We start from the raw sequence: 27411 nt of genomic DNA on the forward strand, positions 1-27411 counted from the left end.
CACCGGGAAGAAAGAAACTGTCTCGCTTCGTAACATCGCGGGCCCGCACTGCGTGCGAGCGGGGACCAATTAGTGCCGTAACGGAGGACGCAATTACGCCTGCCGGCAACGAACCGGCGTCGCGCTCATTTCAATATCGCGCAGCGGCGTTGCCATGCAGAGCGCGACGCCTGCGGGAGAAAGCAAGGCGATATATATCCGGCCGACAGCTTGACGTGAACGCGCGCCAATATGGACGCTCTAACTCCTTCTGTTTCGCTTTCTATCTCTGGTCGTCGTGCGTGATTTAGGCTCTCGCAATATCATCATCATCACCATCATCATCATCAGCCTCGCTACGCCCACTGCAGGGCAAAGGCCTCTCCCATACTTCTCCAACTACCCCGGTCATGTGCTAATTGTGGAACATGCATCCTGCAAACTTCTTGATCTCACCCGCCCACCTAAACTTTCTGCGCCCCCTCCTACGCTTCCCTTCTCTTGGAATCCAGTCCGTAACCCTTAATGACCACCGGTTATCTTCCCTTCGCGTTACATGCCACGCCGAAGCCCCCATTTCTTTTTCTTGATTTCAACTAAGATTTCAACCTCTTATATGACATCTCACAATATAACAAACAAGCGCAAATATACCAGATCTATCGCGCAGGTCGAACGTCGCCCAAAATTGGCCCAACACGAGACCACTCGCTGGCGCCACGATGGGCCAACATTTTCTCCGCACCCGCGCCGAGTGGCCCAGCGGCTAGTGGCGTTAACCGTGCCGTGCTGAGGTAGCGAGTTCGAATCCCGGCCACGGCAGCCGCATGTCGATGGGGGATAGAATGCGACAAACGCTCGTTTATCGTGCTTTGGGGCTTGCGTAAGAGAACCTCAGGTGGTCACAATAAATCCCGAGCTCTCCGCTGCGGCATCCATCATGGGCCCAGTGTATCGGAACTTTAAACGGAACACTTTAATTTAATTTCACCGGCTCAAGCCCCGGCGCTGCCTTCGTACATGTTTTCACAAACGTGGGGGTGGAAGGGGGCGAGGAGAGGTGAGGAGATAGAAACAAAGAGAAGAAGATAAAGAACGCAGGCCTTGAAGAACCTACAATACTCATGAAAGCTGCAGCACACTACCGTGGCCACTCGTATCCTTACGTATCAATCCCCAAAAAGGCCTTCAGCTTGAGCAAAACGGACCTAAGCCACAACCTGAACCCTTGCTCAATAACGAAATCTCAGTATACGCGACGGTACATGGGGCTTTTCAAGTGTGCTTCGAAAGCCCTAGTTGTTGTATTATTATTATTATTATTATTATTATTATTATTATTATTATTATTATTATTATTATTATTAGTGCCTACTGTCGGCCGAAACTGCCGAAAGAAACAGTCTTGACACAATGCGACGCTGAGGGCCCGGACGAAAGAGCCGGTATATATATAACGGCAACGAAGGCACGTTATATGAATCGCAGGCGATTCGTCCCGAGAGCAATATACACCGCGGCCGAGGAAAACATCGCGTCTCAATGCCGAGAACGAAACAAAAACGAAAATGTTCTCTGCGGTCGCGCAGTCAGCGCCGCAATTTCTCCCCGTCGGGAGACAAAGTGCGCGTGACGGCGGCATATATCGCGACGTCTCGGCGGCGTACGCACACTATAGCTAGCTGCGCTCGCGGGCGCGCTCTGTCAGCGCCGCCGGCACGTCCAATTACAGGAACGCCCGCTCACGTCACGCTCTCTTGCGGCGAGACGCTTCTTATATATGGCCAATGTATACCACAAGCCGCTCACGGCGGCGCCATATTGCAGCGTCGGTAAATACGCAGCCTTTGTATACACACTGTATCATTCGTTTGTTTCTCGGTGCGGGTTCGTTCGCCACACCCCTCCGTCCAACGTCATCCTCGTCTGAAAAGGTTTCGGGCGTCTGAGACCCTGTATAGCTTCTATCTTTCATCGCCATCCACAAGTCGGTTGCTGTACGTCCCACCGAGCACAGTGAGGAGGCACGGTGCCACGGGGCGTAAACCACAGATTTTGCTACGAAATATCACTATAGAGGGAACTCTGGCGCTATATAGTTGTCTATAAGGGATCTCAAAGCACGGCGGTTCGGCTGCAGCACGCGGGAATGACGGGCTCTGTATACGTGGATTTGGCTTGACTTCGTCCCTCTGGCTTCGGAAGGCCTTGTCATCTTGAAGAATTTCGTAATTTTCCACCACACATTGCGCTACCAATGGATAGCAATTCGCAATGACTATATACACTCGCCCCTGTATTTTTTGCATTACCGTATGTGTTATTAAAACTATATTTCGTAGAAATTTAGAGAGATAAAGCGTAAAAAAATTAACGTCACAATAACGTCCACAGCCAGGCGTGTAGGAAGGTTAAGGAAATTCACGCATGCTATCCACCGCTCCGATGGTAGCTGAAGCATCAAAGCGCCAGATATTCGTCTAGTAATTTTTGGCGGCGCTTGTGCTGTAATAACGGTTGATGGGACGGCGTTCCACGCCGTGGTAGTTCAATCCAACTAAGCACAAGCCCCATGCGTGAATTCGCACCATAAAATCAATGGAAAGGTATTCAAATTGAGTTAAAATTACTACAGTAAAAATTATAATTAACTGGTTTGCTGAGCTATCACCGACTGAAACTTCAGCGCGTCAAAAACGCGCTACTATGAGTCGTGCGTTAAACTTTCTGGAAGTAATAATTTTTGAAATGTCACATCCGGCGTATCAAAATATAATACGTTGGACATGGCGGGGTTAAAAGGCGACGATTACAGAGATTACCCAGTTCGCGCCAAAATGCGGTTCCCGTGAGACGCCGATAAACTTGCGTCGAGGCTATCACGGCACTATCACTGCACAACGCAAAACTATTCGAGTCTGTTTTTTACTCCAAAATCGGCCATTAGTCCTCCCCGATAAGTCGAAATACCTCGGCTATTCCAGTCTGTTTTTACACCAAAATCGGCCATTAGTCCTCCCCGATAGGTCGAAATGGCTCGGGCTCCGCCCCTGTGGGCGTGGCGCTCGTCAAGAGGCGCGGGCGTGAGTGAGAAAACGTATACCCGCTTCGGTTCGCTTGTCACGCCACGACTGGAAACGGAGAAATCTGATCAGCCCGCCAAGTAGTTCGTTTCGATTGCGTGACGACGGGCACTGCTCGGAGCAGGATTCCAATTACGCTGAGTGGCTCGCTGCAAAGAGCAATCACAAGTCGTGTATGCTATGTATGCCAGATTCGGCAACCGGCTCGTTCGTACTTGTACCCCAAGTGGGAGCTGTCTGAGGAGGAGGAGGATGAGGGGGGGGGGGGGTGATCTAGGAATCGGAAACGGCTCCTGAGAACGTGACAAAAAAAGACGCCGCAAACAAGAGACTCGAATTGACTCCGGGACATCATCCCGTTCTCGCATGGTTGGCACAACCGAAACGCGCACTAAATACGCGCAAACTACTCCGTGCCCCTATTTTCTCGGATGCGATGTGACGTCACAACTCCCACGTCAGGAAAGTGAAGAAGGAGCTGGGAACGCTTGCGCAAGTGGCACGAGGATGTGTCACATCTCTAACGCACTGATGTCTCGGTCGTGATTGCACTCGGTCACATGCGGGGCGGGTTGTCGCGAACTAGCGATCTGCGCTGCATCGGTCAAGGACGTTCCACGAAAAAAACGTTCTCGCTTAAACGTGAAAGTCGAGCGCTGTAATCTGCCGCACAAGCCGACTCCGTCTGAATACTGCAATCCGAAACGAGCTTCGGCCCTACCTTTGATGGGCTGTTCCCTAAGAAAAAAAAAAATAAAAGAAGAGAGAAAACATCGACTTAAAACTGTGAAGACCCATGGATGCTGAGGTTAAGCTGAGGTCGAACCGACGTCACTGTTATTTCTTTTCTTTTTTTTTTTTTTTTTTTCAGCTTTCGCTGATGCGGTGCTGGTGCACTATCGCTATTGCACGCGAATATCTGTGCCCTGGAAAGACTACAGATGGGAGTTGGGACGTTGCAGAGCCGCAACGTCCGGAAAGCACGAACCCCAACGCATTTCAAGTTCCCTTGCACATCGCGATAGAGGTTATACGATTACGCCCACGACACCACGAGGGCGGCACAAAGCAAGAACACCGTAGGCGGCCGGGCAGACCAGTTATATAGCGGTAACGCATTTCCGGCTCTCGCCACTCGAAGCGCCCTCAAAACGTGAAATGTTGAGTCCCTATAACAGAAATACTACCGAAATGCAATAGCCCTCGATGCCAGACACCCTGCTGAGGTAGGTTCGTTAAAGAAGGAGGGAAAAAAACGTAAGACAGAAAAAAAGAAAAAGCAGGGCTCAGAGCTGCATGCTTCCGGCCCTGAATACATTAACTGAGAGATATATCAGCAGGCGCTCACAGCGGATAGCGCCATTTTCACAAAAGAAACATTTATATTGCGATACACTGTGACTTTAACTGTGACTGTAACACACTGTCATTGTAACTTTCTTTTTTTCCCGCTACTGGACAGCACTGGAAAAAACAAATCACGCACACAAATGCGTACACCATTACCAAGGCGATAACACGAGCTGCATTATTAAAGACAACATTAATTTATTTCCGAGCTGCCACCCACTGGAGGAGACGGAAAAAAAGAAGCAGTAAGGGCAGGGTATGGACATTGACCAGAACAACGTCTGGTTGAGCAATCAGACGGGAGGAAACAGTAATATGTGGAGTTGAGGCCGTATTCTTCACACAATACGCATAGTTCATACACTTTTGCCGCACTGCGCGTACAGTGGAAGAAGTTTCACAATACCGTCTTAATCTTTCTTTTTTTCTTTTCCGTACAGAGAAAAACGTGCAAGACGCAAGGCAGTGAGAGGCGACCGAATGATGAGGTCGTCAAACTCTACGTCCTGTCCACAGTTGTTTGCGCACCCACAAAGTGCCAACTGATGCACAACAGCCGCTATAGTGACGAACATTCGCAAGAAAGAAAAAGACAAAAAAAAGGAACGAGTCAATTCACCACTCCCACGAGATTCGCACTAAGCCCCCGAAGACCGTTTTCCTGCCACGTCTACACCACATACGAGAAGAAGGAAAGAACGACATACGAGAAAGAAAGAAAGAAAGAAAGAAAGAAAGGAAGAACGAAATGTGAGGAGGAGGATGATATACCGCCCTATCACTTTTTATTTACCTCTCAGTGTCCCTTTAGCGTTGCGATAGCCACAGTTGCGTCTCTGTAGCCACGCCGGAGTTCTCTCGCCTCTCGAGTTTCACGTGTGCAATGTTGCATCACGCGCGGTATATGGCCGCATCGTGCATGACCTCCCAACGCCCCTGTCTCTCACCCTACTTTTTTTTTCTTTTCTTTTTTCTTCATATCTCCACGGTCTGAGAGCCGCCTGCTCCTTCGTGTCAAGGCTATACACGCTGGCAGGACTGGGATGGACCCGGCCGCACACGCGTCGAGCTCGTGGCGACCCTTCGACATATCGCCCGTCGATTATTCGTCGCACGCAGAGGGGGCGGCAAACCGACTCGGCGACGCGGTCGTCGTCCACCCTCTTGCGACGCGAGAGACCGAAAAAAAAGTTTCACTGCGGAGCCAACACCGCGTTTACGAAACGCCGTCGCCTCGAGTCTGACCCCTCCCCCCCCCACAATAACTGACCTCAAAAGTTGTCCAGCAAAGCTTGGCCTTTCGGCTGCAGCTGCTTGCATAGGGGAGTGTCTCAATACCCTCTTTACGATGCCCCGACAGCTCAGCTACGTTCTGTCACTGAGCCGACTCGACTGTTCGACTCGGCTCGACTGAGCCGACTCGACGTGGGTTCGACTCCCGGGCGGCGAAGCCGCGTTCAGATGGCGGCAGAATGTGGATACGCTGACGTACAGAAACCCAAGCGAACTTTAAAGAACGGCAAACCACGCAATTACAAAAACTCCACCAGCACGAAAGTAATCCGCTACTGCAGCTTCATAATAGGCCAAGCGGTGGCTTTGCATCAATCAATCAATCAATCAATCAATTCATCAATCAATATATCATTCGTACGCAGTATGGAGACCAGATGCCCCAAATTTCCTATCACTTTCGGGCAAGCGTCCAGAGCGAAGAGGGGCGGCGGCGTTTGGGAATATTTTCGTTAGAACGCATGGTATAGGCCGCACATCGATGAAATGTCAAAAAGAAGCTCAATGAAGTCCCTACAACAGCTTAAGGTTGACGCTTTGCAATAAAGAACGTGGGTTCGGAACTGGATGATGGCGGGGTGGATGAAATTGGCTCATAAAGCTGATATCAGCGCCCCTTCTGCGCCTGCATGCTGACGACGTGCGCGGCGTACGATGCGAGCGGACACGGGTTCGTCTGACGATACAGTGTCAGCTTTCGCTGCTTGCGCCGCTGGTGGCCTCCACGCCCCTATAAACCACTTCCTTTCTTTTCTAAATTGTTCGCTCTTTTCCTTGGGACGCGCTACAGAAGCGCGGGTCGACCGTCCAACTTTGTCCAACACGCTCGGCGGCCCTGGATTGCAGTTAAAAGCAATAACGTCAGTGCACGCAACACACGCCAGCCGGACGGCGAATGCTCGCCATGGCTCCTTATATACAAGCGCAAGCGGTGGCGTCGTCAACGGCGACTTGATTTCCACGGACCTTACACAAGAGGACGAAGCCGTTAGACGTCTATTGAGCGGGTGGTCCTCGCCCTTTTATTCCGTTTTTGAAAAGCAGTGCAGACATTTCTTCGCAAACCTCGTTCGGAGTTTCAAACGTAAGATCGTGCCACTCGTTTTCAGCCAAAGGAATGACATTTTGACAAATGCATGGCACTATACCATCCCTTCCACGCCGGCTCAGCAAACATGCTGACGGTCAACTCAGACGTCAGTACGTGACTTCCCGTCTCTTGTCTCTTCCATCTCTCTGCGCACCTTTCCTTACACTTGAAATACCGTTAACACTACTAACCGACTCGCCCTGCGCCACTATGCCCAAATACTTAGTACGCGTATTCCTTCACTTTACTTCCCGTCTCTTGTCTCTTCCATCTCTCTGCGCACCTTTCCTTACACTTGAAATACCGTTAACACTACCAACCGACTCGCCCTGCGCAACTATGCCCAAATACTTAGTACGCGTACTCCTTCACAAAGGAGAAGACAGTGAGACAGTGACCTCGTTCGTCAACGATGAGCAAAACGAGAAAGGTGCCCTGTTAAGTTTCTTAAGATGCACCTCTCCATAGATGACCACTTGTGATTAATTTAACTGATAAGTTATTATTGAGCATGATGTGTTCATGGACGTGTGCGATCACGTTAGGCAACTGTTCTTTTCTCATTCTTCTCATCTCCTTGTCCCCTTTCTGCCCTTCCGCAGAGCATATCTATCTATCTATCTATCTATCTATCTATCTATCTATCTATCTATCTATCTATCTATCTATCTATCTATCTTATTAAGAACGGCCCGCTGAGGTGCAAGTTTTGCCAGCCAGTTGCGACAGCGGCGTCAACTTTTCTTGGAAAGTCACTGTTACGCTCTAGCCAAACGGCGTCACTAAATCTACTGTGTGCGGAGCACAATGCCGCGTCCTCGCCTCTCCGTCGCGGGAGCCGAGATGAGTTCGACGAACCAGGCTTTATGACTGAACACGCCACCGCTGACCTGGTCTGCCGCGATTGGGGGAGTGCCCGAGGGAACGTAGTTGGAGCCCCCTTCCCACGCGCCGTACAAGACGCAAGACAATGGACAACTGGCGGCCGCGCTGCGGGGGTCAGCTCGGGCAATAAAAGGCGCCTTTCATGACGTAAGCACCGAGCTCTGCGAAGACCGTCTGACGTTGGTGGGGGCCGTGAACCTGTGCGGAAGTGTGTGTGTGTGAGTGTATGTGTGTCCCGACCGCAGAGAGGCGACTCGTTTACGATGACTGGTCGAACGCTACCCTCACCTTGGGATCGAGGGAGGACAGAGTGTTTATAAACCGCTGTTGTGCGGCTGCCCAGTGTACTTTCTCTCGCAGTCATGCTAGACTAATGAACTGCAACGTCCTTATGTAGATACTCTAAATAAACCCATATTCCTGGTTCTCGATGAGAAGCAGTCCTTCCCTTCAACAACGTCCTCAGCGTGGATAAGATGGACGACGGCATGGGCCAGCTACGATCTAATTCATGCCCGACTCCAATCTTGATAACGGGTTACGAGCGGTGGGATTGACCTCCCAATCCTTACAAATGGATGTCGGCGCTAAGAGAGACCCTCGATCTTCGGCATTGCTTGGCCATTTTCGGCGTCATTAGCGCAAAGCACGGCAACAAGCATTAAGCCGGTGTTTGCAGTCAGAGCCGGTTCATCAATATTTCTCGCATCAACAGGCGTCTATATACGAGAAGTCCCGCCCGCGTCACATCTCGGCTCATGGGGGACAGCGACACGCACAAACGCCGAGAGTCGTTATGGCGCCGGACGAAGTGCCTAACGATAACATCTGCGATGTCAATTCCGGGCCGCACGAGCGCGTGTCGATCTCGCAAACTTAACGAGCCAAAACAGGCAACGCCGGCTGGGCGCAGAAGACCCAGCCCATTCTCCCCGTCATCGGAGACAGTCAATCGAATGATCGTTTCGGCGAGCAGTCGCTCCCAGTAATAATAATAATAGTAGTAGTAATAGCTTCGCCGCTGTATAAACATGGGTCGCAGGCCTACGTGAGAAACGGCCCGCAAAGTGAAGCGGCCGTTTCCGCTACGCGACGACCTGCGGAAATTGGGTCAGTCCGAAAGACGAAACGTCGTTTACTCGGCGATCGAGGAACACCCAGAAAGAAACAGGGGGAGCGAAAGTAAAGTGGGGAGAAGGGAATAGTGAGGGATAAGGTGTCGCGTGTATGCCTAATGTGAGGGCAGATTCCGCTACGCTACCCCAGTGGTGGAAGCCGGGCTTTCAGCACAACGAAGATGGTGTATAAAGGGCAGCGCTGAACCCCCACTTACAAGGGGGGTTGACGGAAATGGGAAATATAGAACGCGCACTGCATAACTGCGATGAAGTTAAAAAGATTGCCCGTACATAGCACATTGAAGAGTCATGCACCACGAAAATAGCACCGCGTTATTGCCTCCTCTCTGTGCATTTTGATCCACTGTGGTTACTTCTACATTTTACATTATTTTATCGTTCTGTGATTTCCTCTTTTTTCTTGTTCTTCTTCAATCTCAGCTACAATTTTGGTATAGCGTACTCTTCAATAGCCGAATTCCTGAAGCTGTCGCAGTTAAAAACAATACAATGCATTGAGCAAAAATGTGGCCACAATGTTTCAGGTGAGTGTCTCTTGGCGTAGATAGTTACTAAGGCAACAGTAATGCAGGCGTACACCATGCGTTTCTGAAACGCCGGCGCATGCAGGAAGTAGGATGCGGCGTCATTAGGCAGTATTCACATGGCGTCACGAACTACATTTTGTTGGTTCATTCGCAGCTTCCATTGTGCTGCAGGAGATAAGCGGATCAAGATATAAAGGGCAGCCTTTCACAGTACTGACTGTACAACAATATGGCGGCCTCGATGACGTCAGTGCATTCACGTGACATCACGTAGGCCATTTTGTTATTCTATTCACGAGTTGAGTTGAGTGGTTGTAGGCTACTGGTGGGATTAGCCTTGCAGTAGCTGCCGGCAATTGCTCCACCGTAGCGACGCCTAAAATACATAAATCATATAAATCAGACACAGACCTCACAATTACACATAGTCACTCCTAAGGTCACCATGTGGAGGCCAAAACAGCTTCCACTTCACTGTAAGAGATAGGCGGATAGAGGTATAAAGTGCAGCCTTTCAGCGTGCTGGCTATACAACATGGTGGCTTCGATGACGTGAGTGCATAATACCCATACAATAGTCAGGGCCGGTATAACGTAGCGATTCTTTTCGCTCGTTTCTATGAACTGCTCATCACGAACCGCTCGCGAGCTCCTCGTCGTGGTGACAACGCAGGTGGAGCGCTGCTCGGACCACCGACGAAACGCGAACAAAAAAAGTAACTGAAATAGAATCGTTGTACTATCCCAATCCTGACGTGCAGCGATCACGATCAATCCGCAGCTATACACAGATAATTGTTAAGCAGCGCGCACGAGGACATCGCGCGACGATTCGTTGAGCGACAATTTCGTGGTCTTCGGAGTGACGAGAGAGCTATCGCGGTGCAAAGTCGTTGCACCAGCGCACCAGCGACACGCCACGGACAAAATGCGTCACGACATTGCTTTCATGTGGTTGCCCTCTAAGACTCTGCTGCGACAAAGTCTTCCGCCAGCTTGCTTGGCCCGCTCTCAGACGCGTATGCGACATGTGTAGACCTGGCCCTGTGCAGCCATATGACGTCTACATTGTGGGGTTCTCACCCGTGCTCTTGGGACAAAGGAACGACAACACAGTAGCGCAAACAGTCACAAGGGCATTTATTGCACCTTTCAGACACTAATGTTTGCTAGCCGAGTTGCTATCCACAAAAGGTGCCGATGGGCGCGCGACAAATCACGGAAGTCGGAACTCACTGCGACCGGATAGCGAACGAATATGTTCGCCCCGTGCTGGACACTAACGCCTGGTCGTTCGATGGCGCGTTCGAACGATCGTGTTCGTCCATTCCGGTGTAGGCCTCGCGAGACGGTCTCGCAGAAGCATGGATCGGCGCACGCGCGGAACGTCCGCGCCGCTTTCCGGTTCGGAGCCAAAGAGGAAGAGCCTGCTCCCTGTCGTGCCCGACTAACCCTACCGTCAGGTGGCGCTAGCAGCGCAACAACCGCGCCATCTCTCGTAATGCGCTACAACCAGACTGCGCCGGCACTAAGCTAGGCGGAGAAGCCGGATAGCCGGATCACAGGAGACTCGAGATATGCGGGGAAAACAGCATATTAAGGGACGCGTGACAGTCGCGTATATCCACAACGTTCAATGTATAGAGATCATGCCAACAAGCTCTCTCTCCCTCTCTGTCGTCTGAATGTGCGTGTGTGGGGGGGGGGGGGGGGAGGCAGGTGTGGCATGTGCGCCCTTGCGTGTGTGTTTCGAACGTTAGCTTGCCCTTCGTCATCAAACATTTCGCTACACCTGATTGTGAAGCCAGTCTAGCGGCCGGTTGGGATTATAACACCCACACGGTTAAAGATGACGTCGATAATCCATAGACACGCTGCAGACTTTATACAGCAAAACATTCACCGTCTTTCTCGATACCGTCACGACAAAATTTTCGTTAGCGGCCGTGACTTCCGCATGTGGCGCATAAACACGGAAAAGGAAGTAAAAAGCATTTTTCTCGCTGCAAAACGGAAATGCCGGCGAGGCCCGGAGGGCTCGCCCATAACGCACTACGTATACGCTTCGATCTTGTTCAAGCGCGTACGCTTTGTGCAGTAGTATACACGGCGGCTTGCATCAGCGGTCCCGGGCCGGCGCGATTCAGGTCGTAGTCGGGGCAACGCGCAGCTTGGCCCACCGCTTGAAAAAAAAATAAAACGGGTGGAGAAGAGGGGACAGTGCTTCGAACAACCGCAACGGCAGCGGTGAGTTCAACGCTGGACGTCTACACCGTGGCACCGCGGCGGCTTCGTATCGGCGTCATTTGCCGCGACTGCGTTTTCGCGGTTTCGCTTTCTTTCCTTTTCTTTCTGTTTCTCTGTCCCCTGCCTCGCGTACTCGCTGCTATAGCTCACGTATACATAACGCGCGCCCTCACATACGCGGCCGAGTTTCCGGACGACAAATGGCACAAAATTGCCGCTCACCCCTGTACTCTGTCTGGCTGGCCCCGCCAAGACACAAGCGAAAGATAAACGAAGAAACGATAAAACTGACAGAGAAGCGTATATACTGAATGGCTTCGACCGTTTTAGGAGACGATAACGTTTCGTCGACTGGAACAAGGAACCGAGCAAAAATCGATGTGCAAAACAGGCAAACCTGGACAAGAGCTCCTGCTGCGGCGCAGAAGAATCGCCACGCTTTAAGTGTGGCAGACGTGGTGCAATATGGCATAAGCGCGTTCCAACCGTTAGATCATTATCAATATTATTAGTGTCATATCCTACGCAAAGTGCAGCAGGGGGACATTATTATAAACGTTTGGACGATTGATTGATTGATTGATTGATTGATTGATTGATTGATTGATTGATTGATTGATTGATTGATTGATTGATTGATGCAGCCTATCATTTTCAGCCTAAGCGAACAGGAGTAGTAGTTGCATCCGCCACGGAGACAACATTCCATAAAGACACGTAGAGAGAGAGAGAGCTTTATTGAGAACCAGCAGTTGAGTCGGCTGGGCCTAGGCCTCCCACGATGGAACGTCGAGGTCTTGCCTCTTCGCCGCTTCGCAGGCCTGCTGGGTCGAGATGGGAGTTGCGCAGGGCGGCGTGCCATCTCGACGAGAGGGTCACGGGATTAAGGTCTGGGTATCGATGTTTGCACACCCATAGTATGCGTGTGTGTGTGTGTGGGGGGGGGGGGGGGGGAGTGTTGCTGATTGAGTTTTACAGCTCTTGCACGTGTGGCTTGGGTAGGTGTCGGGGTATATGATGTGATAGCGTGTGAGGGAGGGGTACGTATTGGTCTGTAACAGACGAAGGGTGGTTGCCTGTGCACTGTTTAACTTGCGGTGAGGGATGGGAAAGACACACAGAGATATGTTTTTTAGTAATAACCCTAAGAACGAACTCAGATCAAAATTTGTCTCGAGCAGAGAAATACCTCGGCGCGGAAGCGACGGTCACGTTCGCTGCCACCAATTAACGGGCGCGGGAACCCGAACAGCACCGCGCTCATTTTCCTACCGGCGTCTCCGTCGTGAGCGTATACTGCACACGCTTCCAACACAGAGCAGCGCAAATACAGCGAGACGAAAAACACCCTCCCTGCGGCGGTAAATACAGCGTCCACATCGTGGTCTCTCTCCGTCTCTCTCCTTTCCCACCGCTTTTTCACTGCGCGGCCGATATAATTGCGCCGAGTTACCGTATTCACCGGCGTATAAGGCCTGCCGTCGAGTATTAGAAAAACCCGCAAGCGTCATTATGGAGCTCAAGATTTTAGACAAGAAAAAAAGAAAAGAAATGGAAGCTTCAAGAAAATAAACGCTGGCGTTAAAAAGGCGGATGCAGCAGAACAGGCTAGGCGTAGCGACAGCCGAAAGCGAAGGAGTCAAATGTAGTCGAGAACTTATTATAACAGTGGACGTTACAGGGCTGCGAGTGCGATCAAGTGTGTGCATTAAAACCCCGTTCAAACTGAGCCGGGAACCCATATGTACGCATGTACTGTATAGTGTTTACTACAACTACTACCATAGTACTGCCATACTACTACTACTACTACTACTACTACTACTACTACTAATATGCTTCTTATACTGGCGGCGTCAAACTACTAAAAAAGCGGTACTAGACACCTATCAAGATATCCTGTCGAAAAGACGTATTTCACCATCACAAGATGCGATGGCGGGTCACAATGCATTTAGCATCCCGTCCTCGCTGTATAGCACTCGTGGTGGCGTGTTTATGTTGGTTCACCGAATAAGCGCGTACGGCAAAAAGCACCCCGAGAAGATTCGGAAAAAAAAAAAGAAAAAAGGAGGAAGAAGGGAGGCAAATAAAGAATTCAACAAACAAACAAAGAAACAAAGGTGAGACTCTTGTACGAGTGTGGCTGCAGCGTAAGGGCGCCACGCTACGTGATTGCAGGGAGGGGGGGGGGGGGAGGAGAAAGGGACGACCTCTCGGGCGGCGCAGCGAACCCCCGGACTCACACAGCGTGCACGCAAGCACCTCGCTAGCCCGAAGCCAGCCACGGGGCCAGCGTGCACCCCTCCCCCCCCCCCCCCCCCCCCCCACCCCCCGTGCCTCGGCGCCCGTGCCGCTCTCGCACGCGAACGTGGCGGCACGTGACGAACGCTCCGCTTTCCAACGAGGAAGAGCAGCAGCAAGGCGTTCGCGCCTGCGGCCACGCAGTCTTTCGCTTCTCTCTCGGCCACCGCGGCTCCAAAGGGCCGCAGGCTCGACGTATGCACGCTTGGCGAAACATTCCCGCCACCCGCTCCGGTCGGCGAAGAACGCCCGCGCGTCAAGCGCGAAGGGGCGCGCGCGTGTAGTACCTACGCGTGTCGCCCGAGCCCACGGAGTGCCCCGAGCCTAAAAGCTGTACGGTGTCCCCCTCGTCTCCGAACGCGGCGGCGTACTGCGGCTCGCGAGGAGCGCTGTGTGCATACGTCAGAAAGCAAGGCTAACATCGCGTTAATCTGTACATTACCACTTTAGTCGTTCCTGTAACAGCATCCTGTAATCGTGGAGTGCAGGAGGCTTACGCATATATCTAGGAAAATATCTACAAGGATTTCACAGCTACCTTGTTTCGCCACAAAAGTAGAAATATACCTATAAAGAAAGGGGTCAGACGAGGAGATACAATCTCCCCAATGCTATTCACTACATGCTTGGAAGAAGTAGTCAAGCTATTAAACAGGGAAGGCGTAGGAGTGAGGATCAACGGCGAAGGCCTCAACAACCTTCGGTTTGCAGATGACATTGTCCTATTCAGCAACACTGGAGACGAGTTACAGCAAATGGTTGAGGACCTTAGCAGAGAGACAGCGTAAGAGTGGGATTGAAGATTAATATGCAGAAGACAAAGATAATGATAAATGGCCGGGCAAAGGAACAAGAGTTCAGGATCGCTAGTCAGCCTCTACAGTCTGTAAAGGAATACGTTTACCTTGGGTCAACTATTCACAAGGGACCCTGATCAGGAGAAGGAAATACAGAAAAATAAAAATGTGTTTGAGTGCCTACGGCAGACATTGTCAGATCCTGACTGGAAGCTGACCACTATCATTGAAAAGAAACGTATACAACCAATTCATTCTACTGGTGCTAACATATGGGGCGGAAACTTGGAGCTCGAGAACAACTTAAGGACTGCACAAAGAGCGCTGGAACGAAGAATGTTAGGCGTGGCGTAAGAGACACGAACAGAGCAGTGTGGATCAAAGAGCAAACAGAGATAGCCGATATTCTAATTGACATTAAGAGAAAAAAATTGAGCTTGGCAGGACATGTAATGCGTAGGTTAGATAACCGGTGGACCTTTATGGCTACAGAATGGGCGCCAAAGAAAGGAAGCGCAGTCAAAGACAACAAAAGACTGGGTTGGGTGATGAAATTAGGAAATTCGCAGGCGCAAGTTGGAATCGGTTGGTGCGGGGCAGGGCTAATTGGAGATCGCAGGGTGAGGCCTTCGTCCAGCAGCGCATACAAAATAGGCTAATTTTAGTGGCCACCATCTCGGCTATGACGTCACACCAATAGCCGCCATCTTGAATTTGGGAAATCGAAACTATGGCACCATTTCGTCCGATGACGTCATAATCACGCGGCTCCACCTCCATCCGCCATATTGGACCGTTGCGCCATCATTGGCACCTAAATTTGGCTGCCATCTTCGATTTCAGATTCAGAAACTATGACGCCATTTTTATTATGACGTCATAATCACGTGGGTTCACTTCTCTCCGCCATATTGGATTACGACGTTATCATTGGCCCCAGAATTTTGGCGTCATCTTGGATTATGACGTCACAGCCCCGTGACTTTGCCAATCATCAATTTAGTTGCTATCGACTTACTATGGGCGCCGCCATCTTGGACTTCTCGTAGACGTCATCAATTGGCAGTCATCTTGGATATATCAGTGACGTCACCAATCAATCAACAATGTGATATACTAATGACGTCACCAATCGCAGATTGGGTTGCTATATCGATTTATTATGGGGGCCGCCATCTTGAATTCCTTGGACTGAAAATTTCACGCCGAAGGGAGGTGGTAGCAGACTCCCCAAATAATCGACAAACGTGATGAGTAAGAGCCAACGCTCTTAAAAAGCTACAGTGTGGTAAAAATGAAAGATGGGTGCCGACGTCCCCCTTCTGAGTTCCTGCACTGTCGGTCTCCAGTGGGCGGACTCTGACAGCGCCTTCTCCTGCCTAGCTCATCGAGAATCGGCGAGGAAGGAAGTATATGCTCCCGCGCAACCGCACCGACACTGGCTCCGGCAGAACCCGCAAGTGCACAACTTGGGACCCGCGCGCCCCCACGCGTTCTCCGTATCTAACATAAAGCCAAGAAATACAGATTTTCGGCGGGGAAAGGAGAAACTATATACTCTGCCTCCCAGGTGAGAGCACGGCTCAGCACCCATGCAGGAACAGAGGGAGTGTGAGTGAGAGGTGGCCGTGGTGGTACTATGATCCGATGCGCGAGGCGAGAAACCCAAGCTTACTCCCCACCCCCACACACACACGCACACACCATAACGTGTCAAGTTCGCGCACACCAGGAAGCACCTCAAAACCATGTCCCAGTCGTTCACTCTGAATACAGTACAATATAACACGGACTACACAAAGTCGGCAGCGCGAAGCCTTCCGATACACACGGTATATATAGGCGGCTGTCGATATCGGAGACGCGTCCCTCGAAGACGCGGCTGAGCGAGCCAGTATACACACAGGCAGGGGCGACAGAAAAACAGCGTCGCGCGCGAAAGTTGTGCGCGTGTACTACAAGTGTACTTTGGGCATTCCTGAAGCGTGTATACGCGCTCCGAGACCCTGCACTGCTTATAGGCATCGCGAGATATCGTCGCACACGGGAAATCATTGCAGGCTTCCTCGTATGTGTACAACATACACGCGCCGGCGAGCCGAAGAAGCGCTGCCGAAACGAGCTGCAACCGAACGGGTGGTGCTCGTCGCTGAATGCGGGTCGATCGCTCTCGAGACAGATAGCGCAGATACGGATCGGCCGTCTTCGTCTGATGACCTGCACCACGCCGGCGCGTCTCTTCCCCGTTTCATCGGCCGATCACACGATCACACGTTGAGACCAACGACCTCGATCTCTTCAAGCATACAAGACGCACTGATGTCTGCCAGCTCGCATGAAGAAAAGGTGAAATTACCGCAAGAAATATATGCAACGAGCGAGAACGAAAGGAGGCGACATTATGGGCAAAAGTAACTGGTGTTCCTATCTGGGTGAACCACTTTCACTCACCGAGATATGCAAGGCTGGAGAGATTGAATACCCGTTTACAAAAAAACCAGTCCCAGCACGCACTCTTTATCTATCTACTGTCCCTCTCTTTCAAAAGCAACCTTTGTTTTCTTGTCGAAACCTGAAACATAAAAGTGACGACCAATCAAGGCCTGAATATTAAAGTGAATGAGGTATGCACGTGATCAGCATATGTCTGTGACTGCGCGTGAGTATGGCTCAAATCCAAGCTCATATGATAACGACCCAGGTGTCACAGCACGTGTGCCATTCCAGGCAAGCTGGTAACTGGCAGATTGGGCACATCGGCAGCCCACGTGTCGAACAGGAACGCGCACCTTTCCGTACAATACGTGCCTACACGGCTACACGCGAGATTCGGGTCGCCGGCGACACCCGATACAGGGACGCCTCGTAGTCGGACTGTTGCACATGAAGACAGCTCCATGAGAGGCTTTATTCTAATGTGCACTTGCGTGTCAGTAGACTAGCGTTTTTTTCCTTTTCTTTTCTGCTTTGTTTATTGTTTTGTTTTTGTATTTTTACTTTAGGTCCGTAGAGATGCAGCCACGGTCACCCGATGAATCAAGTCCGCGAAGTCGTGTCCTGCAGCTCAACGTCATAGCCACAGAGCCACCACTTCACCGCGCAGAAGTCCACAGACAACCAGCGGATAGCATACCCCTAACACCGGAAGAGGCCACCGGCCTTTTTTTCCCGGGCTCACAAACACACACACAACAGAAAGGCACAAAGCGTAGACTACGTTTTCGGACCCATCCGTCTAGTCACGGAGAACTAGGTTAACGGCGGGCCTTTCACAAAGTGTTGCCGACGCGGCATTCAAACGCCGACCCGAACGCTAGGTCAGCTACCCGACCCGGCGCCGACTGCGACTCTTCGTCGGCCCAGAAAAAGGAAACCCGCCCGGGACAGGCACGAAAATTCCAAGACGAGCGGCGAACGTGTACACAGTATATATGCGCGTACCCTTTCACTCACCTCGTCTGGACGCGGTCCTCGGCGCACCACAGCGGACGCGAGGGGGAGGCCCTCCTATCCCCCCTGGCTGCAAGCACGTCTCGACGACCGCTTCTGCAAACAGTGTCAAGCGGCCTAATCTCTGCGCGCGCTCAACTCCTTCCCATCACGCCCACAAACACACGAATGGAAAGGAAGGTGCTAGCTGTCTGCATCATCAGAGTACACACGCGAAGAAAAGAAAAGAAAAAGAAAGTACGGCAGTCCCCTCATCTTCGGGCAGCGGCAATGAACGTCACTGCGAAGCGCGCGGAAGCAGCAGAAGGAATGAAGACGGACAGGTCCAGGGCCCCGTCCATCCAGAGAGGCGAAACCGCTCAGCAGGCAAGCAGGCAGGCACGGGGGGCCTTGCCAGCACCGGTCGTTTGGAAACGGGGTCAACTCATGCACTGCACGAGAAGGCGGCGGCAGAATACACGACGGCCGAGTAGGGGAACGAGGGGTGAGGGAGGATGCGAGAGATTGGAGGAGAAACAGCCACCCCTCATCCAACGCTCGCACACCATCCAAGATGGCCGCGCGCGGAAGATACAGAGCGAAGCGGGGACACGCGATCGCCGATCAAAATAACGGGTCGCTTGCGGACGGGGTAGTTAGTGTAACGACGCGCTATCGTCGACAGCGTGGTTGTAGTGCATACCAACGACGCCGTAGAGAGGAGAAAAAGGGGAGGGTCCCGGCCCACATCTGTGCAGTGCTGCGTAACCTACGTCCAACCATTTCTGTCGAAGAACGAGAAACGCAGAGACGTTCTGTAGTCCAGTGTCCACCGCTAATCCTCTTGGTGCACCGCCCCGGATGAACGGAAGTAACATGAAAGGATTAGCTAAGCCCCAGTTGGCGAGACCTCCTCCTTACCCTGAGACACGCAACAGATTCTCGATCCTGGGTGGCTTTCAGACACCGCAGCCTTTAGCTGCGCTGCACGAAGAAGGGACGAAAACGTGGAAGAGTTACGAGCAGCGGAGAAACTGAGGGAAGCCCCGAAGCAATTTTCAGGAAACAGGCGTCTCGCCGACGTTTCCAAGCGCAGCTCCACTTAAAACAGCTTGCGACGCGTGGTGGTAAGATTTATACCGAAGACGCTAAGCCATGCGTGACTCTACGCTAGCTGCCTGCAGTGCGCGGCGCCACATCGTCCTCCTGTGCATTTGCACGGTTGCACAAGCGATGTTGCCGCAGTCTTCCGCAATGTCTGTGTGTTATTTTTTTCTAACCCCGTGCGCTGCACAAAACGTACATCAACGAATTGTCAAGCAGCCATTTTCGCCTTATTCCAGCGCTACGACGGCTACTATAGCGAACACTGTACGACGGCTGATAATTTTTTTTTTTTCGCCACACATTAAGAAACGTTCCCAACAGACCATCACAGGTCAGGTGATATGACAGAAACCAAAAAAATGCGTACAAGAAGGGAAGTGCAATAAATCGAGGTAGAGCAGTGACATCGGGAAATTTGGAGACGTGAGGGGGGGGGGGGGGGGGGGGTTCCGCTAACCATCTCGGAAAGGCCATCATTCTTCAGGGGAGTTATTTAAGCTGGTGATGGCAATGGACGCCACTTTGGCGACGGAGACAAAATACAGGAAAACGTGTATTGGCTGGGCAGCGGACCCACAAACCGATCGTCATTGATTGTTTTATTGATTAATTATCAATACTGCACGTGGGCTGTGTGAGACGTCGTGCAGTGTACGGCTCGAAAATTATTTCAGTCATGCGGTTTTTGATGTGTCCTAAGACGTAAGCACGCAGTAATGTATACGCTTTTAAAGAAAACACCTAAATACAGCAAAAAAAAAAAAGCGAACGTAACCGAAACATTCATTGAGCTCTACTGAAAAAAAAAAAAAAAAAAGAAATGGCTGGCACGACGCATACTGGGCAGACTTGCATGAGCAAAAAAAAAAAAAAAAAAGAAGATGTCTTCAGGCTTACATCGGTTGTAATCGATGGCGGAGTACACCATTCCAAGAGCGCTCTGTTCTAGAGCGGGCGGAGCTCTAAGTGGGCGTCTCTCTCATTCCTTTATATATGCGCTACAGTCGGTATGCGACTATAAAGCATCAAACTTGCGGTCGACCACGCGCTCGATCAGCTATAGGGAAGGTAGGTTAAAACTGCGCGAACAACAAGGACAGCGAAAGAAACATACAACACACCACGAGCGCTATACCAACTAGCCCTCAAGAACGCACTACTAAAGCAATAGAAAGCACCGTATATAAATCCGCTGGCTTTTCGTGCTTGCGGTGGTGCGCGGTTAACCTACGCACACTGCTGCAATACGCGTTGCCCGAACTGCGACGATGCAGCTTTAGTAAGGCGACGGTGAGCTCAATCCGCGAAGCCAAAACGTCACGTGGCGTAGCGTGAAGCGACGAATATGCCCTACATGACACCGTCAAATTGCACGATAAGGTGAGCCATTCGGACAGAGACAATTTTTAGGTACACCAAAACACTTGGTCTATGCATGGTCACCTTCTCTGACAACCCTACGTGGTTTCCTTGTGGGTAGAAATCTAATTAATTAGATCTGTAGATTCTTGAGCTTTCTACTTACGTTAAGCGTTTACTTTTGGGACTATGCTATAACACTAGGACATTAGAGTGTGCACTACAATAACGTCTTTCTTAAACGGTGGGCCTCAACTTCAATTAATTAAAGCGGCTGTATATCGAACGATCCTTCTAGATAGCTTGATGTTCTACCATGTTCACAGATTTATTGTTATGTAAGCTTAATATATGTTTCAGTGTCCATGGGACGTCCGCGTGTGTTATATGTAGAAAGCGTTAACCTCAATTTCACAACCGCGTTTTGGGCTCTGACGTAGCTAACCTTCCCGTTCGCGAGCACGTATTAAGCAACAGCAAACAGTATCGCATCGGAACGAGACGACGCTTAGCACCAGAGTGCAGGCAGGGTTTTCGAAACCGCGCGGGACTTACCTTTTACACGACAGCGTTCCTGCGAAGTTCTTGGGACGAAGCCGAAGAAGCGACTGCTCACCCACCCCATCAAAACCTCGCGCTATACAAAAAAAAAAAAAAAAAAAAAAGTAAGGGAAACGCAAGAGACGACCGTGCTGTTGTAGCTCGAAGTCGACTTGGGAGAGAGCGAACGGTTCGGTTCGAGAGCTCACGACTCTAATTACGAGCTCGCCACGCGTATAATAAGAGCGACGACTCGGACACGCGACGACATCGAGGTAGGTTCGTCCGCGAACGCGACAGGTCTGCTGGAAGACTGACCTCGAGGACGGGAGGCACGACCGAGTCACGTATGTATGCAAACGTCCTCTTCGCTTCCGCGTTCAGATCAACGTGCGACTCGGACAACATAACCAATGCGAGGTCACATCCGATGCCGACGCATGCGTCACGCTGAGCTAAGGTACCTACTCGTTGCATGGCCTCGTGAAATTGAATTTCAAGTGTGTGTGTATGTATATATATATATATATATATATATATATATATATATATATATATATATATATATATATATATATATATATATATATATATATATATATAGTTTGCGTGCGCGAAGGCTTATCGAATTATAAATATAAATTCTTGAAGAAATCGACCATCCTGCATTAACATTCGCAAAAAAAGAATATTGTTACCCCACAAACACGTTGCAATGAGGAAAAATGAATGCGACAGGAAAGCAAGTTCACCACTACAGCAAAGCAAAGCGATGGGGCTTTCCAGGGTCCTTGGATATTTGTGAGGCCTTCAGTATCTTTTTTTTTAAAATGCGGCCAATAACCCTCGGGGGGGGGGGGGGGGGGGGGGGGGTCTACCATCGAAAAACGCCACGAACTCCGTGCGCTTTTGATCCCACATGCGCATGCGAGCAGCTGTTTCGATTACTAAGAAACAGCCGAATCGACGTTCCCGAGTTGACAAGGCCGATCCTGCGCGGGAGCGCAGATGTTTCGAAAGTTGTGTCCATTGATAAATCGCGCTCAGGATCGGCGGAGGTTGTTGTCGAAGGTTTCACGATGAGACGCGCAAGTCATTAAACGTCTTCCAACCTTCAACCGTCGGTGGCGATCGGCCTTGCGAAGGACAAGTATAGGAACTGCCATAGCGTCTTCAATGATGAACCGAGTTGAGGTTTCTGAAGACACCGGCTTAAAATATTGAGAATATAATTACGACTGTATATAACTAACTGTACGCCGTACAGAACCGCGCACTGAGGCACGGCGAAAGTGAAGGCTGGGTTCGTTATTTACTATAGCACATAAATTCAGCAAAGTGACTATTAAAAAAATAATTATTACACATTTATCAGTAGCATGTGAAACAGATGAATACCGGGATCAATAAACGGAGGGAGAAGAGTAGGGTCTCTCGTTACACCAAAACGCGTAATCACACATATTATGTCATGCAAAACAACACAAAAATGGAGAGGGGGCAAGCTAGGGGATAGGGACTAAAAAATAAAAGGGGAAAATTTATATACTTTAATCCCATAAAGCCAAACGTATAATTCTCTCGATGCCCCGAATTCGATATCTCAATATCCTGATTTTAGCGCGCGAAACACAATGCAAATGTCATAGTAAAGCCTTCTCGGTGTGCTAGAGCAAAGTTTCAGTTTCACCAATTAATAATTAATGAATTACTACAAGAAAAAAAAAGTTTAATTCAAGTAACACTCTACTGCTTTATTAACGGACGTACTCTCCGTAGCCAGAAGAAAAATGTCAAGTAGTTTTCTCATTTTCCTTTACGTGAAAAACCATTTGGGCTTTGTGTAGTTAAGAAGACTGCGCGAAAAACTGGCATACCACCTTGACCTTGAAATATTTGCACTTTAGTTGGGCCCACCACCGCTGATCTGCTGTTTTAACCGCTCCTGTCACGTGCCATTTTTACACGTGCGAGCTAACCGGAAAGCCGGCCAGTAGGCCGAAGCGATAGTACAGAGCGGTATACTAAAGAACTTTAATGCTAGCGTGGTTCAAGCTTTAAGCATCCTCTGGCTCGCGACCAACGGCCGGCAGAACAGTGCCGAGCGCCCCGAAAGAAATATTGACATCGTATAAAAACGTGACCAAAAAATGTTGAGCCCTCAAGAGTCGATTTCGTTCACCACTGAAATCCGCAGTTCGAGAGGTACACCTATAACTCGCGCTTTTATTCCTTTCTTTTTCCTTTCCATTTCCCCAACGGTGTTTGATTAGTTTCACCGGCAAGTCAAACGTCGAAATGCGGGGAACTGGATGTAAAGGATGCGGCCCTCGAGTCGTCCTTGAAGCATCGCGTGGTTGATGTTGCATCTTCGTACAGCGCGCATAACCGCACGCGCACACATGCACACACACACACACACACACACACACGAGTGAATAAACGCCACCGTCGTAACGCGAAGCACTTCCCCATTGGGATTCGGATTACTCGCATCGTATACAACCCGGAGCATCGGTTCGCCATGCAAGCAAGCCGCTCCGTGAACGTAAAAGGAAAAAAAAATCGCATTTTCCAAACACGCCCACAGAACCACCAACGGGCGCACGGCCAAGCGCTATATACTTTTCCACGAGGAAAAGAAAAGTAAGAAAGAAAACAAAAACGGAGAGGAAGCCCGAAGAAATGTATCTCAATTATTCATGCCCTACTTACAGAAGCGTCCGCCCGCGAAGTTCTGTATATGCGTGGGCTATACAGGAGAGTTCACGCAGTATACGCGAGCGTAGTATGCGACATTGGCAGCCGAGTAATGTGAAGGAAAGAGGAAAAAAAAAAAAAAACAGGAGAAACAGCGGCTGACCTGCCACGTGGGCTACTTCATAATTGTAATCCTTTCGGTGAAGCCTTGAGCCAATACTGGTTGGACTGGCACGGTGACACTGGCTGCTAATCCCCGGGGAGCGCTGTAGAGCGAAAACGCGACCCTTGTTGGACGCTTTCCACGCGGACGATGGTCAATGTAAATACAGAGAGAGAGAGAGAGAGAGAGAGAGACAGGGAGTAAACAGAATAAGCACGCAGGAAGCACACGAGAACAGCAGTTTCAATGGCACTCGGTCAGGTCGCACAGCCAATGGCGACAAGACGCTGGACGGCTCCACTTACAAATCGGCAGCGCGATCGTAACACGCCAAGCGTATTTACATTAGCTTCCTAGTGAGCTAAGCGAGCGTCAAACAAAATACACCACGAGGGATTTTGCTAAAACCTAACGTATTGGCGCCACGACAGGATTTAAAGAATAATAATAATAAGAAAAAGTCGGCAAGTCCCCGCTAGGTCCCAGTCAACACGACTCGCTACTTGGAGTGAGCGATCGTCGAGGGTCGGTCAAGCGTTGAGTCAGTTGCACTTGTCAACGGAATACAATGTACGCACCTACTACGGTTAGGTATGGGTTAGGTTCAAGATCTTAGCAGCGGTCGTCGTAACACACGATAATATTAATAAAGTGAGATAAGTAAAGCAAGTACTTCTTTTTCCTATATAAAAAACACATTGCTCCGGTGGTTGATGTATCGGCTTCTTTCAGAGGAGACGCAATCAATCAATATGCTAGCGCATACCGATTAAGCTGCCGCCTCGACGTCACAGGAGCCCTGCTCTTAATACAAAACGATACGAAGAAATACTATACGCTATACGCTAGAACAACAAAGGTTATCCGGTTAAAAGAGAGAGAGACACGACGCTCCATTAACTACGCTGATCCACGCAGGATAATTTGTCATTCTGCCTCGAGTTCGTCGCTGCTACAACCTCTCTGGTAACTGCACAACCAGGCCACCACCAGCACCACCGCGGCAGCAACCGAGACCAACGCTTCAGCCCGGGCGCGAAAGAAGTCGACGTCGCAAAGAAAAACCGCCGAAGCCAACCCGATCCGCCGGTCTAGCCGTACACGAAGCACATACACACACACGCTGTTGCCACGGCCGGACCCCGGAAGCCAAGGCCACGCGGCACTGCAGGCCGCCCGCTGGCGCCTTCACAAAAGGCACGCGCCGCCACCATGAACGGCACAGGCTTTTCTCTCTCTCTCTCTCTCTCTCTCAACGAAGTGCAGTCTATGAGAACAGCGCACCCGCCTTTATAGCGCGCCGTCAGCTAAGCGTGGCCTCGTTTTTCTTTTCTAAGCTTCACGAGCCAAACTGTGCTGCCTTTATAACGCAACCTCCGCCCTCCCTCCCTCCCTCCCCCCTAGCGCCCCCCCCGCCCGCACTGGCCACTTGCTGCAGACAATAGCGCACACCATGCGCCGCTGAGGCAGATCGAAGAGGAAGGAAGGAAGTGGGGAAGGAGGCGCGAAAACCGGAACAACGGCGACGGCGGTGGATCAACAAAGGAGCAGGCGTTTATACGCTCTTATGCGTGATCCCTCCTTCCTAACCTCTCCGTAGACCCTCGCGTTCATTATATAGACCCGTATCTTAAACCAGGCGCGTGGCCTTCTGAAAGCCCACTTTTTGGACCGGGCCAGAAGACCTGTGTCGTGCCTCGAGCCAGCTGCAGGCGCAGGTATGGTATACACAGTATGCACGAGGGCGAATCAGAAAGTATTTGCACCTGTTTGTTTGTGTGTGTGCGCGCGTGTGTGTTATTTAGCCGAATTACGGCTGTAAATATGAAGTCAACATATCCATTCCCAGCGGTAGACCTCCCTCGGACGGGCGCGGCCTTATCTGCCGGTAGCTCCACGGCACGGCGCTGCTGTCAGTTGTTGAAGCTGGCGATTGTGCTTCACACGTCCACGGCGTACAAGCAACGAAGTGAGATTCGTTTTCTACGGAGCAAGGGACGAACGCCCATCGATATCAACAGGGAAACGCAGCCCACGCATGGGGAAAGGTGTCTCGCTTTGAGAAGTGTGAGGTGGTGGTGTCACGAGTTCGCAAAAGGCCGTGAAGACTTGCATGACAATGAGCGTTCGAGGAGGCCGCGTGCGTCGCTGACTGACGACTGCGATGGGACAAATGCCCAAACCGATGTGGGGACTGACGACTGCGATGGGACAAATGCCCAAATCGATGTCGGAAATATGTAGAAAAATAGCGTAAGGTACGTAGAATAGTACGTATATTTGTAATTGCCCGTATATGTACCTTATTTTGGCTAATAAAAGATAGGGGCAAAGACTTTCTGATTCGCCCTCGTAGTTACACGATACACAGTAGAGGGATAGCCACGTACTGAGCGGAAAATTCCCACGCAAGAAATGTACTTAGATCTCGCCTGCTTATGGGGCGCGCACCTCGAAGCTTGTGAAATGGAAACCGCCATTTAGGCTATAGCTTTCCGAGTGCAGCTGTAGAGATGTCCGCGCGGGCTTCCGTATAAGGCGGTATACGGTGCACCTGTGCTAGGGTGGCCCTACCCGTGTGTCGTGCAACATGGTGTGCGAATTGAACGAATTTGGGCCCTTACATACGATGAAATTGAAAAGCTCGCCGGGGCTATAAAGCAAGACGCGCACATAGTACGAGTTGGCGTGCGATCTGCGTGTGTGACCATATTATATTGTCTATATAGTGCCAACAACCGCATACGACAAGGTTCCGCAGCAGGTTGGAACTATTTGCGAAGAAGGTTAAAGCAAGTTTCGCAAAAGGCTTGACCACTCGCTGCAGACATCTTCCTATAGGCTCCGTGCAGTTACCCAGACGGCGATACCGTCGGCGAACTGGTAGCGCCACTCAGAGGCCACGAGATAAACTCTGGTGGGAGATGTGCGCACGCGAATACGGGCGCGGGAGCTTTGCGAGCCATGTCGAGCGGCGTGCCCACGTTACTGGCGACCGGTTTCGGTGAGCTTAACGACCTAAGCTGTTTTTTCCGCGGCGGGAACCTTCGTAAAGGACGACTCCTTTTAGAATCCGATCATGTGTATGACGTGAAAGAGCTGCTGCATGATGGAGGTTCGAAAATCACGGCAATGTGCATACCGCAAACCAGAATCAACGCACCTGCGAGATCTGTCAAGATTGACGTAAGTTGCCCAAATATTAATTGTATTGTTTGAGAGCTGAAAGTTAAATTTTTTAGGTCGACAAAAACAGAAGGGTGCTGGCGGCGAGATGCAATTACCAGGCAGGAGTGGCTGGAAAATGCAAACGCGCTGCTGCTGTCGCGCTGTTTGTGCACACCACCACGTGCGACAGCAAAACAAGTCGACCACGAGCATGGGGCGTTCCTGCTTCCAGGAAATATTACCCCAAGCAC

At 50.6% G+C, this 27411-nt stretch overlaps 1 protein-coding gene across 2 annotated transcripts in view; it reads right to left on the reverse strand.

Annotated features, from left to right (window-relative positions):
* The window catches only part of Oatp30B (Organic anion transporting polypeptide 30B), a 253853-nt gene that overhangs the window by 134234 nt on the left and 92208 nt on the right, over positions 1–27411 (reverse strand). The window lies entirely within an intron of this gene.

This window comes from Dermacentor andersoni, chromosome 6 (assembly GCF_023375885.2).
Source record: "Dermacentor andersoni chromosome 6, qqDerAnde1_hic_scaffold, whole genome shotgun sequence".
NCBI lineage: Eukaryota > Metazoa > Arthropoda > Arachnida > Ixodida > Ixodidae > Dermacentor > Dermacentor andersoni.